The following is a 14,410-nucleotide window of genomic DNA, read 5'->3' as shown; positions in this document are numbered from 1 at the left end:
TCCCTGGGGGCCAAAGCCTTGATGGGGAGGAGAGGGCTGGTGGGCTATTTCCAGGGGCCCTGGGGGGTGGCTGGTCTCCCGGAGTGGGCACTGCCACTCCTGGGCTCTGTGAAAGCAGGTATAGTCTGTTTGTTCTGAGCTTCCATCACTACTACATGAAAAGTTGGACTGGGAAACCTCCATGGGCTTTTTACCTCTAGATCCCAAGTCTTAGTCTCTTGGCCAAGCTGTCACAAGACGAGGCATGAACGTGAAGGAAGCTCACAGATACTCTCCTCTGCCCGACTGCAGCCTTTTTTGAGATGCCTGATTTTGGTCCTAGATTACGCTGGCTGACAGCTCCCCATCAAGTTCCCAGGTGGACACAGAGAGACGTAAGGGTGTTCTTTCCAGCCCAGACTCTTTGAGAAAGGCCTGCCTGAGAAGCCAGATGAGCAGGGGTCCGTGCAGTGCAGCCTGGCTCAGCTGTCTCCTGCCCTAGGAGTGACAGATCCTCTGAACTTGGGGGTCACGGATCCAAATGGTCGCACAGCGCCTGGCCTGGCTCTTGGATTCAGTGGCTTAACTGCTGTGATCTTTGCCATCAACTTTTGCACAAACCCACTGCCTCCTGAGAGGCGGGTGGCATGAAGGAAAGCAGTCATGTGCCCTCGGGACTGCGCCTGTGGGGAGACAGGCACCGCCTGCTATGCAGGCCAGCCCCTCAGCCAGGCCTGGCGGGAAGTTTATGTCAGACCCTACAACTCCGGAGTGAGCCTGGCTGCACACCAGGGACTGCGGGCCTGGCCTGTCCTCCTCCTCCTGCTCCTTCTCCTTGGGACCTCATGGGAGGTATTGTTATTCTACAGCACACAGGGAGCAGCCTGGGGCCAGGGCCAGTGGAGCGGTTTCTTCCCTGGGTGCACATAGCAAAACACCACCCATCATGTCTGTGAGGGCGTCACTTCTGAAAGACCGCTTTCAACTGGCAATTGTTTCATGTGCTGGTGGCTGCTGAGGAGACAATGTTTGTGTTTCTCAGGCCTCTTTTAGCTCCAGGAGAGAAACCCAACCTTGACTAGCTTGAACACAAGACACTGACTGGCTAGGCTGCCTCAGGAGCCATCAGGGTGGCATGAGAGGGATGGAGGAAGAGCTAGGCTCACTTGGGCCTCCGAGGCTGTGTGGCTAAAACTCCTTTCTGTTTCTTGCTGCTCTCTGAGCATGTGGGGGGCCTCATTTCTCCTCCCTGGGAGAAGGACCCCTACAACCCCTACAATTCCAGTCAGATGAAACCCTCTGTCTCCTTCTTCTGACAGTCCAGAGGAGGGGCTGATTGGCTGCTTGAATCATATGCACTCCCTTTGAGTGATAGCTGTCATTGGCATGAGGAGGAGCCTTGGGGTTGGCCAGGGCCAGCACTTGTCACCAGAAGAGGTGCAATATGGAACAGTGGGCCCCGGGGCAAGGTCCTCAAGATGGCAGTTTCTTCTACATTCAGACTTCCACTTGCCTAATTTGAACACAGTTCATTGTCTACAAACAGCTGGGGACAGAGGAGGGAGATTCACCCCTTTGCCCCCACAGGGCCAAAGACCCACCATGCCCAGTGCCTCCACTGTACATGCAGGGACACTGAGGCTGAGAGAAGGGAGCAGTCTGTCATGCATCCCTCAGTGGGAGGTGCGGATGCAGGGAAATCCATTCTTGTGCCCAGCCCAGAAGCCTTGTGGTCATTTGTCACTGGTTCTGGACCCTCCTGGGAAGGCCAGTGAAGCAGCTTCTTAACAGCACTGATTCCTCCCATCTCAGGACACACGGACCTCTCTGGAATGTGGCTCCACCCACAGGCGAAGCAGATTTCCCTACACTTGAACCTGGCTGGCTTCTGGCTTACTTGCCTCATGCGTGGGCAGGAGGTGAGCAGCGCTGTGCTGGAGCCGAGGCCTCGAGACCTCTCATCTTCTTGGGGCACAAATGGCTGTATGCCTATCGGCCAGCTGGACCCCAAGCGGTCCAAGGTCTGCACAGAGACAGGCCCTGTGGCTGACCCACCAAACACAGTGGCGTGACTAGGCTCAGCACGGTCAGCTGAGCACCCCGGGGGACCTACAGAAGCCTGAGAGGCTCTCATTGTTTCAAGCTGGGAATCTAGACATGGTTTGTTAGGTAGCAACAAAGACATGAAGCTTAAAGAGTGAAAAAGCTAAAAATATATGTGTGTGTAATGTCATTTCTGGAAGGGCTGAGGGGAACAAGGAACCCTTCTCCACTGCTGGTGTGAGTGCAGACTGCCTTGGCCACTGTGGAAATCAGTGTGGAGGCTACTTGAACAGCTAGCAGGAGAGGTCCCACTTGACCCAGCTGTTCCCCTCCTGGGTATCTTTCCATAAGAACTGAAAACATCATATCACAGCGACATATGTACAGCCCATGTTTATAGCAGCACAGAACAATAGCTAAATCTTAGAAGAGACCCAGATGCCCACCAGTGGAGGAATGGATAAAAAATGTGTTTTAGGTATATAACAGAGTATTAATCAGCCATAAAGAAGGATAAGCTTAAGATATTTCTAAGTAAATGGATGGACCTAGAGTCCATGGTCATAAGTACGGGACATGTGTATAAATATCACATTATCTCTCTGGTGTGAGAAACTGAAGGAGTAAATAAGAAGCAACATGTACAACAGGAAGACACTGTTCAAAAAGGAAAAGGCAGGGGGAGAGGAAGGAAGGGAAAGAAGAAAACGAGAAGGAAGGGTAAAATGAAAACAGCTTTGTGAGTGGGGCGGGGAAGAGGGGAGGAAACCAGGAGAAGGGGACGGGCCAAAAAAATGAAGATATATATCATGTACAGGTACAATGACTGAATGTGATTGCTATGTATACCTAAATTGTACCTATAAACTTAATTAAATTTTCAAAAGAGAAAAACAGAAAATAAAAACCATGCAGGTATCCGTCTAACGTCATCTCCCCACCGTATCACTGAGAGTCGCGCCACTCCCAACGCAGCCTTGCGGCTTTGGCGGCCAGGCCCGTGTGATGTCTCCAGTGACGTGGGAGCTGCACGGGGCCATGGTGGCTCTGCCTCATGCACTGCGGCCTGCCATTGCCACACCAGAGCCAGAGGAACACTGTCACTCACACAGACTGAGCAGACTAGTGAATGTCCCTCAGCCGGTCCCAGCCTGCGTACCCCAGGGTGGCAGCTCACTCTCCAGGACAGCTCCTCTGTCATGGGATGGTTCTGTCTGAAGAGGATCCTGCTTTTGGCAGTGCACAAGCCGGAGTCCCCAGGGTTCTGGACTTTCTCCCTGGGTCTCCCCTTCTATAGGGTAGTCCCAGGCAAATCACAGCAGTCTGCGCATTTGCTGAGCCCAGCCCAGTTCAGTAGCAAGCGTTTTCATGCACCTGTGCCCGGGCAAAGCACGGCCTCCCGGGTACACAAACTATATCAACCAGAGCCTAAGTCATCGTCGTCATGGGCTCTGCATTCTAATCTCTGGAGGGCACAGCTCAGAAAATAGGAGCGGTGAGGTTTGCTGCCTAGGGTTGCAGCGGGACCTGACGAGGAGGTGCTGTGCATGAAATGGTTGGGGGTGTGGGCTGTCCTCTTGATAAAGGTTAGCTCCTCTCCTGCCAGGTACATAAACTGTTCCAGATGGAAAGCTCGTCTGCGCTGAGCGTTCACGTCTGTATAAATAATGTGCAGGTGGGAGAGAGAATCATCAGGTGGCCAGGGTGGGGGAGGGGTGGCTGGCAGGGGAGACAGGAAGCAGGGGGAGAGAGAAGTGGGTGTCAGGGGTGGGTGAGCCAGGAGCTGGGGCTACTGGGGTGGAGAGTGGCAGGAGGGGAGCAGGACAGCAAGAAGCAGGGTCGTGGGCTGGGCTGGGTTTTGGGGGTACAGTGGACATGGGGTAGTCTGGAGAAGGAAGAGCAAGGGTGGGTGTGGGTTCCAGGCTGGGGTGGGACTGGGCTGGATGGGGAGGGAAATGGATGGGAAAGTGGGGCAGCAGGAGGCAGTCCTGTGCCTGAGGTGGGGTGCGCAGCTGGTGTGCCTACCTGGCCTGGGGAGTGGGGCTCTTGACCCTCTGGCCTAGTACCTCTATCCTGCACTTTTGGGCCAGGGCCTATTAAGAAGAGCACTTTTTTTTTTTTTTTGAGACAGGGTCTCATTATGCGCTACGTTGGCCTTGAACTCATCGTGTAGTCTGGGCTGTCTGGGCTGGTCTCAAACTCCTAGAGCTCCTCCTGCCTCAACCTCCCCAGCGCTGGGATTACAGGCATGTGCTGCCACATCCAGCCCTGGGAAGAGGAGTTTTATATTTATAACCAACTGTGTGAGAGACTATAGAAGACCTGGACCAGATCAACAGCCAGAGGGCCACAGGGCCACTGGGGTCACCGATTCGCCTGGTGGGCGAAGATCCCTCTTAGGTCTGTTGGCTCATTTTCTTGTCCATCCAGGGCCTAGAGCTGAGCTTCATGGTTGTTAAATCTGGCCAGTTATGGATTTCTGTGAACCTGGTAGCTGAGTTGGGAGGGAAGAAGGCTGAGAAAACATGATTAGGCCCATTTTGAAGATGGAGAGACCTAGGCCTGGGGAGGGAATGAACTTGCCCAAGACCACACAACGGGGCTATGGCAGGGCTGGGCCCCTGGCTCCTACTCTCAGCCCCAACCTAAGCTGAGAAATGGGGCAAGATGTTTTTACCCACTCTGGGTGAAGAGTGAGGGGAGCCAGAGAGGCTGACAGCCATCACAGACAACACTTAACCTAAACTGACGATTTAATTGTGAAAATGTGGCTGAGGTAGAGTTATGCACAAGGAAATCCAGACGGTCTGGGTCTCTGGGGAGCCTCAGCCAGCACCCCAGTTGCTGAGGAAATGGAGAGGGTTGGGGATGATGTCACTAGACTCGCTGAGGTATGGGGGCAGGGCCGCTCCTTCAGGTCTTCAGGACTGTGGGCCTCATTTCCACTTCCAGTTGCCCTCAGAGCTCCTGGGGAAGTGGTGAGCTACCCAAGAGGACCTGAGGAACCAGAGCCTGAATGACCCTGGTCCAGATAGAGATGTCTGTTTGTGCTGTGGGCACCTTGAAGACAGGGCTGGGTCAACTCATCTGTGAGATCCTGTGCCCCTCAGAGGGCCTGGCAAAGGACAGATGCTCAGCTCTGCAGTGAAGGCTGCTCCATCTCTCTACAAAGCAGGAAGCATAGGCCAGCCACTTCACGAGACTGTTGGTCACAGCAGTCTTAAGTGAGCAGGAGCCCTAAGCCATCACTGACAGCAGGTCTCATTGGTCAGGAGACACTGAGCTCAGAAAGGGCAGACCAGCAGGCCAAAGTCACCCAGAAGACTGGGGCAGGGCTGGACTGACCCCAGATTCAGGACGCCCATGAGTCAAGCCATTTTGTAGGCTCATAGATGTGACATCTTATGTAACCCTTACCCCCCGGGGGTATGGTGCCCTCTGTGACAGGGATCTGGGCCTTGGGAAGCGACTATTGTCTGTAACATTTTCTCCAAGTCTCCAGTCCTGAGTTCAGGCTGCTTCCCCAAAGCCTCAACAGTGATAGAACCACCCAGATCCCAACCCCTACTACACGCCAGGCTTTTGGCTGTCACTTTATTTCCTTACCTCAAATATTTACTGCTCTAGGGGCTGGAAGTTATTGTGTTCACTTTGCAGTGTAGGGAACTAAGGCTCTGAGGGTCACATGCTGACCTGTATGCAAAAGAGCAAAAAAGCCAGGGCCTAGAGCACAGGCCTCTCCTCATTTAAGCGCCACGCCTGCCTTTCTCCTCTTTCTGAGACTCATCCTCGGCATGGTCTTCTGAGTCCCTGTGGAAAGGGCCGACCACATTCACAACTGCCCAGTCTCCTTCCCACTTCTGACGCTAAAGCACCACTCCCTTCCACCCCTACTCTATCACGGAGTACCCATGGCAGGCCTGGCCTTCTAGAGAATTCCATCCTCTTAGCTACAAAACTGGCCCAGGAGGAGCATAAAGTCAGCCCACCAACGGCTCTGCAAGGCAGCAGCCCCTTTGGAATGCAGGCTTTGAATGTGACAATCCTCACCCCACCTGAGCCGTAAGCCCAGTATTCTGTCACGAGAGTAATACAAGAGAAAGGAGATGCAGGTGGGAGAGAAAAAGCAAACGGGGTGGGGGAGGCTATCTGCACACCCTGTTACCAGGGCCTAAGGCCCTTTTCTTGGGGTTCACTGGAAGGGGTCTCGCTCTGCTCTCTTGCAATGCTGCAGCTTGACTGGCCCGGCCTCTGCGATGGGCTCAGTCCTGTGCTTTGCTACCAGACGGAATGAGCAATAACGGTTCTTGCTCTCTGGGACCTAACAGCAAGGGCGCAGGGAGGAGGCAGTAACAGTCTGGGATCTCGTGCCAGCCCTGTCTTCAACATGCAGTACGGTCCTTCCCCTCTCTGACCATCCCCATGGGGTGGAGAGGTGGGCACTGGTCTTGGTGCTGCCCAAGATCAAACTCATCCAGCCACTTTCCATATGTTTATCCTTTAAGAGCGTCTAGTGAGTGGGTTTTAATATGTTCATAAAGTTGCAAAGTGTGTGAATGTTGCTAATCACGGAACATCTCCTTGTCCTTCAAAATCCCTCCCGTTAGCGGCCGCTCCCCGCACCCACCACACTCCCCCCTAGAGACCACTCATCTCGCGCTGTCTTCTGTGCGCGTGCCTGCACGTGGAGTTTTCTCTTCTGGGCACTTCAGATTTTCAGTTGACCTGTGTTGTAGTGCATATCAGTGCTTCTTTTCTTCTTTTGGCTGGATAATATTCTGCTGTAGAGATAGACGACGTTGTGCTTATCCATTCATCAGGTGCATGGAGATTTGGGTCTGTCCACTCTTTGGTCTAGTATAGACCGTGCTGTGATGGCCCTTCCTGCGCAAGCACTGTATGAGAAACGTGCTTTCCACGCTCTGGTGTATGGACCTAGAAACGGATCGTGGAATCAAGCGATAACTGTACGGCTTTGGGGGACTGCCAAGCTGTTTTCCATAGCGATTGTAAGACGCTACATTTCTACCAGCAATGTTCCCCACTTTCTGACAATGCTTTTTCTGTTTTAAAAATATTATTATTAAAGTCTTCCTATTAGAAAGTGGTATCGCTCTGTGGTTCTGATTTCATTTCCCCAATAAATAATGACGTTGAAGGTCTTTTTCTGTTTTGCTTTGTTTTTTGAGACAGGGTCTCACTATGTAGCCGAGGCAGGCTTCAAACTTGCAGCAATCCTGCTTCAGCCTCCAGAGTGCCGGAATTACAGACTTGCACCACCACATGAATGTCTTCTCGTAAGATTCTTAGCCACGGGTGTATCTTCTTTGGGGAAAATGTCTATTCAAATATTGTAACCATTTTTAAAAATTGAGTTATTTGTCCTTTTCTTTATTAGCTTCTTCTTCTTCTTCTTCTTCTTCTTCTTCTTCTTCTTCTTCTTCTTCTTCTTCTTCTTCTTCTTCTTCTTCTTCTTCTTTTTTTATGGAACTCAGGCCCTTGTGCTTGCCAGAGAAGCACTTATTCCACTAAGCCATCTCCCCGGCCCTATTTGCCTTTTTCTTACTGAGTTTTAAGTGCTCTTTATATATGCTGGATACTAGGATATGAAACACAAGATACTTTATTTGGTAATATTTTTTCCATTCATTAGGCTGTCTTTTCACTTTTTTAATAATGTTCTTTGAAGTACCAAGTTTTTAATGTTCAATTTCTCAAATTTTTGTATTTGGTTGTTTGTACTTTTGACATCATATAGAAAACATAGGCTAGGGCCGGGGAGATAGCTCAGTAGAATAAGCACTTGCCTGGCAAGTGTAAGGGCCTGAGTTCAATCCCCGGTTCCACAAAACAAAAACAAAAACAAAAACCATAGCATAATCCAAGGATATGAAAATTTATATTGATGTTCTCTTCTAAGAATTTTCTAGTTGGAGCTCTAATATTCAAGTCTCTGATCTGTCTTGAGTTAATTTTTTCATATGGTGTGAGGTAGGGGTCCAACTTTACTTGTTTGTATATATATTGCTGTCTCAGTGTCATTTATTCGGCTCTTTCTCTATTAAATTATCTTGGTACCCCAGTAAAAAAAAAATCTATTGACCGTAAATGTATGAGCTTAGTTACACAATTTTCCATTACATGACAGCGTAAAAGTGAGTTATGACAGCGCCGTGTGAGAGGTAGTATGGCACAGGGAGAACAAGTCCAAGCTCCGTGTTTCCATCCATATCCACTGTAACACCATACAAACTGTTTCATTTTGTCTTTTAAGAAATGACAAATAAATCATACTAGACACATTCTCATAAAAATGCCCCCACTTGGGAATATCCCACATTAATCTTGTTTCCTCCTTGGCCATGTCTAGGCCCCACAGCTGACGTAAGGCCCCTGTGAGAAGGTGGGAGCAGAGGGGTATTTCAGTGGGGTCAAAGGGCAGGGTAATGACCAGAGGCCTGCAAAGGCCTGGGAGCATGACATGGACAGTGAGGAGCCCATAGGCTCTAGGCTGGTGTTGTGAAGCTGTCTCTCTTGTCTTTTAGTTGGTGAGGAAAAAAAAAAAAGACTTTGGCACCTGAGCCACAGCTTGGGAGCCCCATGGGAGAGGCCACCTGTGACATCCAGGCGTGTGTCCTGCCATGGTGCTGGCTATGAGCAGGCTGCATATGACACTGTTGGATCCATCAAGTCTGAGACTGGAGAGGCTGTGCCCAGAGTACAGTGGTCAGGATCTAGTCTAGGGTGGTGGTGGGGGGCATGTTTTTTGCTTCTCTGTGTGACCAAGACTCACAGAAGGGAACAACTGTTTGAACACCTACCACCTGCCCGAGCACTTTGGACTTCATCTCAGCTGACCTCCAGAGATATGGGGGTTATGAGTCATCCCCATTTCCTAGCACAGGAACCTGAATCAGGTGGGAGGTTGCATTTGCCAGCAGTGAGAGTTGGGGTCTGCCTTAGTCACTTTTCTCTCATTGCTGAGACAAAATACCCACGGCCTAAAATTAAGGAAGGAAAGGCTTATTTAGCTCACAGTTTGTGGAGGATTCAGTCCATCTGGCTCCAGGCAGGGTGGTGTGGCACAGGTGCAGCAAGAGCCATAGGGAGGAGCGTGAGAGAAGACCCTTCCCGTCTCTTATAGCGTATGCAAGCTGTCTGCCCCAGGGCGGGGATAGCCCTCACACCATAATCCCAGCATTGGACCATGAATCAATCACAAACTCTAGGAGCCTGCCCCATGGCTTTGGGGGACCTCTAGACTCAAACCATGGCAGGGTCTGACCGCAATTCCTTCTTCCCTGGGGCGTCTGTTCTTCTCACAATGGCAGCCTACCTTGAGAAAAAGAAAAAGAGTTAGAGAGGCCAGGCAGAGGGGGAGAATCACACAGAGAAGAAAAAAATGTAGAGGCTAAATAAATAAAAACAAACGAAACAAGAGTGGAGAGAGTGTGAGGCCCTAGCCTGACCCAGCAGGTCCTCAGGGAGTGGCTGAGGTGGGGACAGCTGGAAACTGGCTCACCCAGCCTGGAGCCAAGAACCAGCTTGGCCTGCAGTGTGGTGGTAGAGCTGTCATGCCAGGGTCTGCTGGGAAGAGGGCAGTGGCTCAGTTAACCACTTAGCCACTCAGGCTGGCAGGGCCTTGTCCCTGCAAGTGCAGAGCAGCAGACTAGAGGACAGGACGAGGGAGTGAGGGAGCGGCGACCCAGCCTTCTGAGCATGTGCTTGTTCTGAGGACAAACTTCCTAATGCGTAAGTAAGGCCTCTAAAGTTTATCATCCAACTGAACATTTAGGAGAGAGGCGTTGACAGGCCTGTAAGGGACCTGCACGTTCCCCCAAGGCCCTCCACATTTAGCCTGGCCTGCTCCTCAACTCTCTGTCCCTCACCCTCATTGGCCCTCCTCTGCATTTTCTGGAGTACCTTTCCTGACACCTCTTCATACCCTTTCATTGTTCCTACACACCCTCAAAATGCAGTTTGGGCAAGACCAGTGGCCTCGTTAGCCAATCAGAACACCCTGTGCTTTTTGTTCACAGTACACATGCTGAGCCCAACAATAGACTACATTCCTGAGTGGAAGGAGTGCTTCAAAGTCTGCGCCCCCCTCAAGGGCAGGCTGCCTCAGACTTGTCCACTGTTTGGTCCTGATCACCCAGTAAAAATGACTAAATCACCTCCTGGGTGCCTGTGTGCTGTCAGAGCTGTACATCCATTCTGCGCTTTTTGGTGCTTTTTTATATAAAGAAGGAAGGTGGGATGGAAAGATGGAAGGAAAGAAGAGACCAGAGGGAGGGAGGGAGGGAGGAAGAAGTAGGCCTTTTATGGTTTATATCTGGATATCTCCCAAGAGCCTCATGCTCTCATAGGCTGGGATTTTAGAAGGTGACTGGATTACCAGGGGCTTATACCTGATTGGCTGTTAGGGTGGGGTCAGCGGAGGATGCGGGCCACTTGGTGGCACAGCCTGGCTGGGTTTACCTCCCTCTCCAGTTCTTCCTTTCCCTCCTGGTTCTTAGGAGGTGAGTAGCTGTTCTTCTGTCATGCCCCCCTGCCACACCCCCAGCTGCCTTGGAGCCAGCTGACTATGGGCTGAAACCTATACAAACCATGAGCCAAAACAAACCTTCCCTTCTTTGAATTGTGGGTAGCAGTACTGTGTCTCAGTGACAAAGAAAGTGACTAAGACAAGGTCCTAATGAAAATAACCTCCAGGCACAGGGTGTCCTTCTGATTTCTTCCACAGGCTCCAAGGTCCTTTTGAGAAGGATCTGGATCCCAGACTCTTGCCAATGTCCAGCCCAGCCTTGGGCCTGAACTGGGGCTCGGGTCGGACTGAATGACGGATGGTAGCATCGAATGTCAGTGTGAATCATGTACAGCTGGAATAACAAGGAGATGCACGTGAACGCTTAGTCCAGGCCCCGGGCTACTGTAGGCACCATCAACATTTGTCTCCCCCACCTCCTTAGAGAGCATCTAGGCCAAGCAACCACCTCCCCCCTCCCCCCTTTGGAGGCACGGTCTTGCTCTGTAGTGCAGGCTGGCCTTGAACTCCCAACAATCCTTTTACCTCAGCCTCCTGAGGATGGGGATTACATATTGTGCCACCACACCTTACCTCAACCACCTTTTTTTTTTTTTAAAGGTTTAAAAAAATGTCTAATTCACTTTAATATATTCACAAAATTGTGCAAGCATTACTTCTACCTAATTCCAGAACATTTTATTTCCCTCTAAACAAAGCCCCTTCCCAATAACAATTGTGTCCCCCTGCAGTCCCTATCAATCACTATGCATTTTATTTTAAAGACAGGAAACCTGAGGCTTAGGGAAGGGCAGTCCCTTACCTAACATCACAGCAGCTAGTGTGAAGGTCAGCAGCACAGCCAGGGTTCCCAACACCCAGCCTGCCACAGTCAGGCAAGCTGAGCTCTCTGGAGCACCCTCAGAACTCCCGAGGTACCTGAAAGGGGTGGTTAACAATGGCCTCTTGAATAGAGCCTACCAAGCAGATGTACCCTCTGGCTGTGATGAACCCCTCAACTTTCTAGAGCTTGTCTGTGCCCAGAATGGTGCTGAGGACTTTTGAGATATAGGGAGATACTTAGGGCATCATTTCCAATTCCCTAATAGCCAACATCCTCCTGTGGCTAGGAATACCTTTTCCTGTCTTGCAGCATCCTCTCAGTGGCCCCTTTTCCGTGAAGCCTGGCCTGACCACCTTATATGAAACCGCAAACAGGCCCTGCTCCTCCCTGTGGGTACTCACCATCCTTCCACCAGACGGCGTTTTCCCCCACGGCCCCCGCCATCAAGCACCCATACACTGTACCCTTCTGCTATGGTTTGGATACAGCGTGTCCTGCCCCAAAGATTCATGTGCTAGAAGGGCAGTTTTCAATGTGATGGGACTGAGAGGCAGTGGGATCTTTGTAAGGTGGGGCCCAGATCTCGGGGCCACCACTTTCATCAATGAATTAACATTTTTCCAGATAGACTGGACTAGGTCCCATGGAGTGAGTTAGGTCTCTCCAGGATGGATTTGTTTTGGCAGAGCAGATTGCTATAAAACAGGCAGGTCCTGCCTCTTGTATGCGTGCTCTTTCACACATGGTCCCTTTCCCTTTTCTCTTCTCTGCATGCACTGATACCACAGGAGGCCCTCCCCAGAAGCTCGGCAGATGCAGCCACCTAGTCTTGAACTTCCCAGCATCTAGAAACATGAGCCAAAATGAAGTACTCGGCCTTGGGTATTTTGGTATATGTCAGAAGAGTGAGGCGCCTTGCCTGTCTGTTACCGTCTGTTCTGCACCATGTAGCTCCACCGAGGCCTGAGCGCTGTCTGCTATGCTCACTGCTATCCCAGTTTTCGGAACAGTGCCTGGTGTGTTGAAGGGATCACTGAATGATGGACTGGCGGCTCGTGTCGCATGCTTTAACAGCAGCACTGAGGGGAAGGAGGACGAGTCCTGCTTTGCAGATGGCAAAGGGGGATCCAAAGAGCTCATCTGGGCATCTGAAGCAAGTTCTTCCGCCTTTGACCTTGACCTTCCCAGGGATTTGGGCTAGGATCAGGGTGACCTTGAGAGAGCAGGGGCCAGGCTTCCAGTGTCTGCCACTGGCGTGGGGATCCCAGAAATCAGAGATAATTTCAGAACCAGCCTTTCTTCCTTCCTGGAGTAATTCAGCTCTCACATTCCGTGCCTCAGCCAAAATAAAAAAAGAAAGAAAGAAAAAGAGGTAGCGCTAGTTTTAAAACTGGCCCTAGCTGTGAGCTCCAGCATGGAAACTGCTGTCCATGAGGTCATGGGGCCCGAGGCCCTCTGAGCAATGTTACTGACACTCCGTAAGGTGGGCTGGGCCCCGAGTCCACACACTCTTTGCAGAGCCCAGAGAGCACTGTGGGCAGACGGTGGCTCCATCTACAAGCCTGGGCCCAGGCCCTGGAGCCGGGATGGAGCCAGGCGCGGGGCAGGCAGGGGCACACTCCAGCAAATCAGCCAGTGGAGCACCTCAGTCTAGGGTCCAAAGGTCTCAGGGGATAGACGACAGATCTGAGCACACACAGGGGCTCGATCCACTCTGACCTATTCTTTCCAAGGAGGAACTTGGAGTGCTATGGTACCCTCCCAGTGCCGCACACAGCCAGGGGGCAATGGTCTCGGGCTTGAGCCCTGTACTTTGTAAATTCTATTAGAGGAGACAAGGTTCCTGCCAAGAGGAGCTGACAGCCTGAGACTGGCTGTAGGAAAACTACTCGATCAAGTTCAAATCTTCACTTAACAAATGACGAAGCCAAGGCTCAGAAAGGGGCAGGGACTGGCCCAAGGTCGCACAGCCAATCCACAGACCAGGCTGGGATGAAGGCCATCTCTAGACCCCTGAGGGCCAGGAATATTTCTTACCATATCCTGCACTTAAACAGTTCCGTTCCAGAGGAAGCCCTGCTGTTCCGGAAGAGATGCTAGGGCCTTTCCACAGTCCTGTCTGAAGCTGTCTTCCAGGAGGATCTGCTGTCAAGGCCTGTTCCTCAGGGAACAGCTGCTGGCAAAGGCAAGTGAGGTATTGGTTACTGCTGGAGTTGGTGATGGTGAGTGGTTTAGATTTGCTGAGGGGTGAGGGGGCATGAGAAAGGATGAAAGGGCAATGGAAATTGCTCTGAGAAACAAACCCAGGGTATGTTTATTTTTACTTTCACTTGCATTTTCTGATTTTTTTCCTCGTTATATAACTAGGTCTTTGCATTTGAAAGGGATAAACTATTTCATTGGCAATGGTCTGGAATCCAAAGCTGTGTCGGCCAGCCCTGGCTGTGTGAGCTTGGGCAGGCCCCCACCCTTCTCTGGGCTGTTCCTAGAAATGGTGTGAAGGGGAAATGAATCAAAGGCTCTTGGCTCAGGAGCAGCTCTGCAGCCTATCCATGGGGGACCTGTCTAAAGAAAGAATGCAATAACCAAGGAGAGAGGAATCCAGGGAAAAGCCAAGCTTCTGAGAAGCCCACATTGACTGAGTGCACATCCAGTGCTGTCCGGAAGGTCCGGATACTGTCTGAGAGATGTGCCCACCCCAGTTTCCACAGGGAACCTCTCTGGGAGCGTGGAGATGGCTCCTCAGGCTTCAGCAAGGTCTACAGACACTCTAATTCTAAGCCTATTAGCTTCTTAAAGACCAGGAGGGAGGGAGCCCAGGAGCGAGACAGGTCGTTCATGTCAGTGGAAAGGGAGACTGCCTGGTGTCAGTTATAACTGTAGTGGAAAAAGGCACCATCCTGAGTAACAGGGTCAGGGCCAGCCTGTCTGACCTTTAGAGACCTGGAGAAAGGTCTGAGTCAGGACCAGCCAGGTGAGGGCCAGACTCCACGTTGCCACCAAGAGAAAGGATCAAA

Source organism: Octodon degus, unplaced genomic scaffold (genome assembly GCF_000260255.1).
Source record: "Octodon degus isolate 3935 unplaced genomic scaffold, OctDeg1.0 scaffold00049, whole genome shotgun sequence".
NCBI classification, from domain to species: Eukaryota; Metazoa; Chordata; class Mammalia; order Rodentia; family Octodontidae; genus Octodon; species Octodon degus.
Note: the sequence above shows the minus strand (reverse complement) of the source record.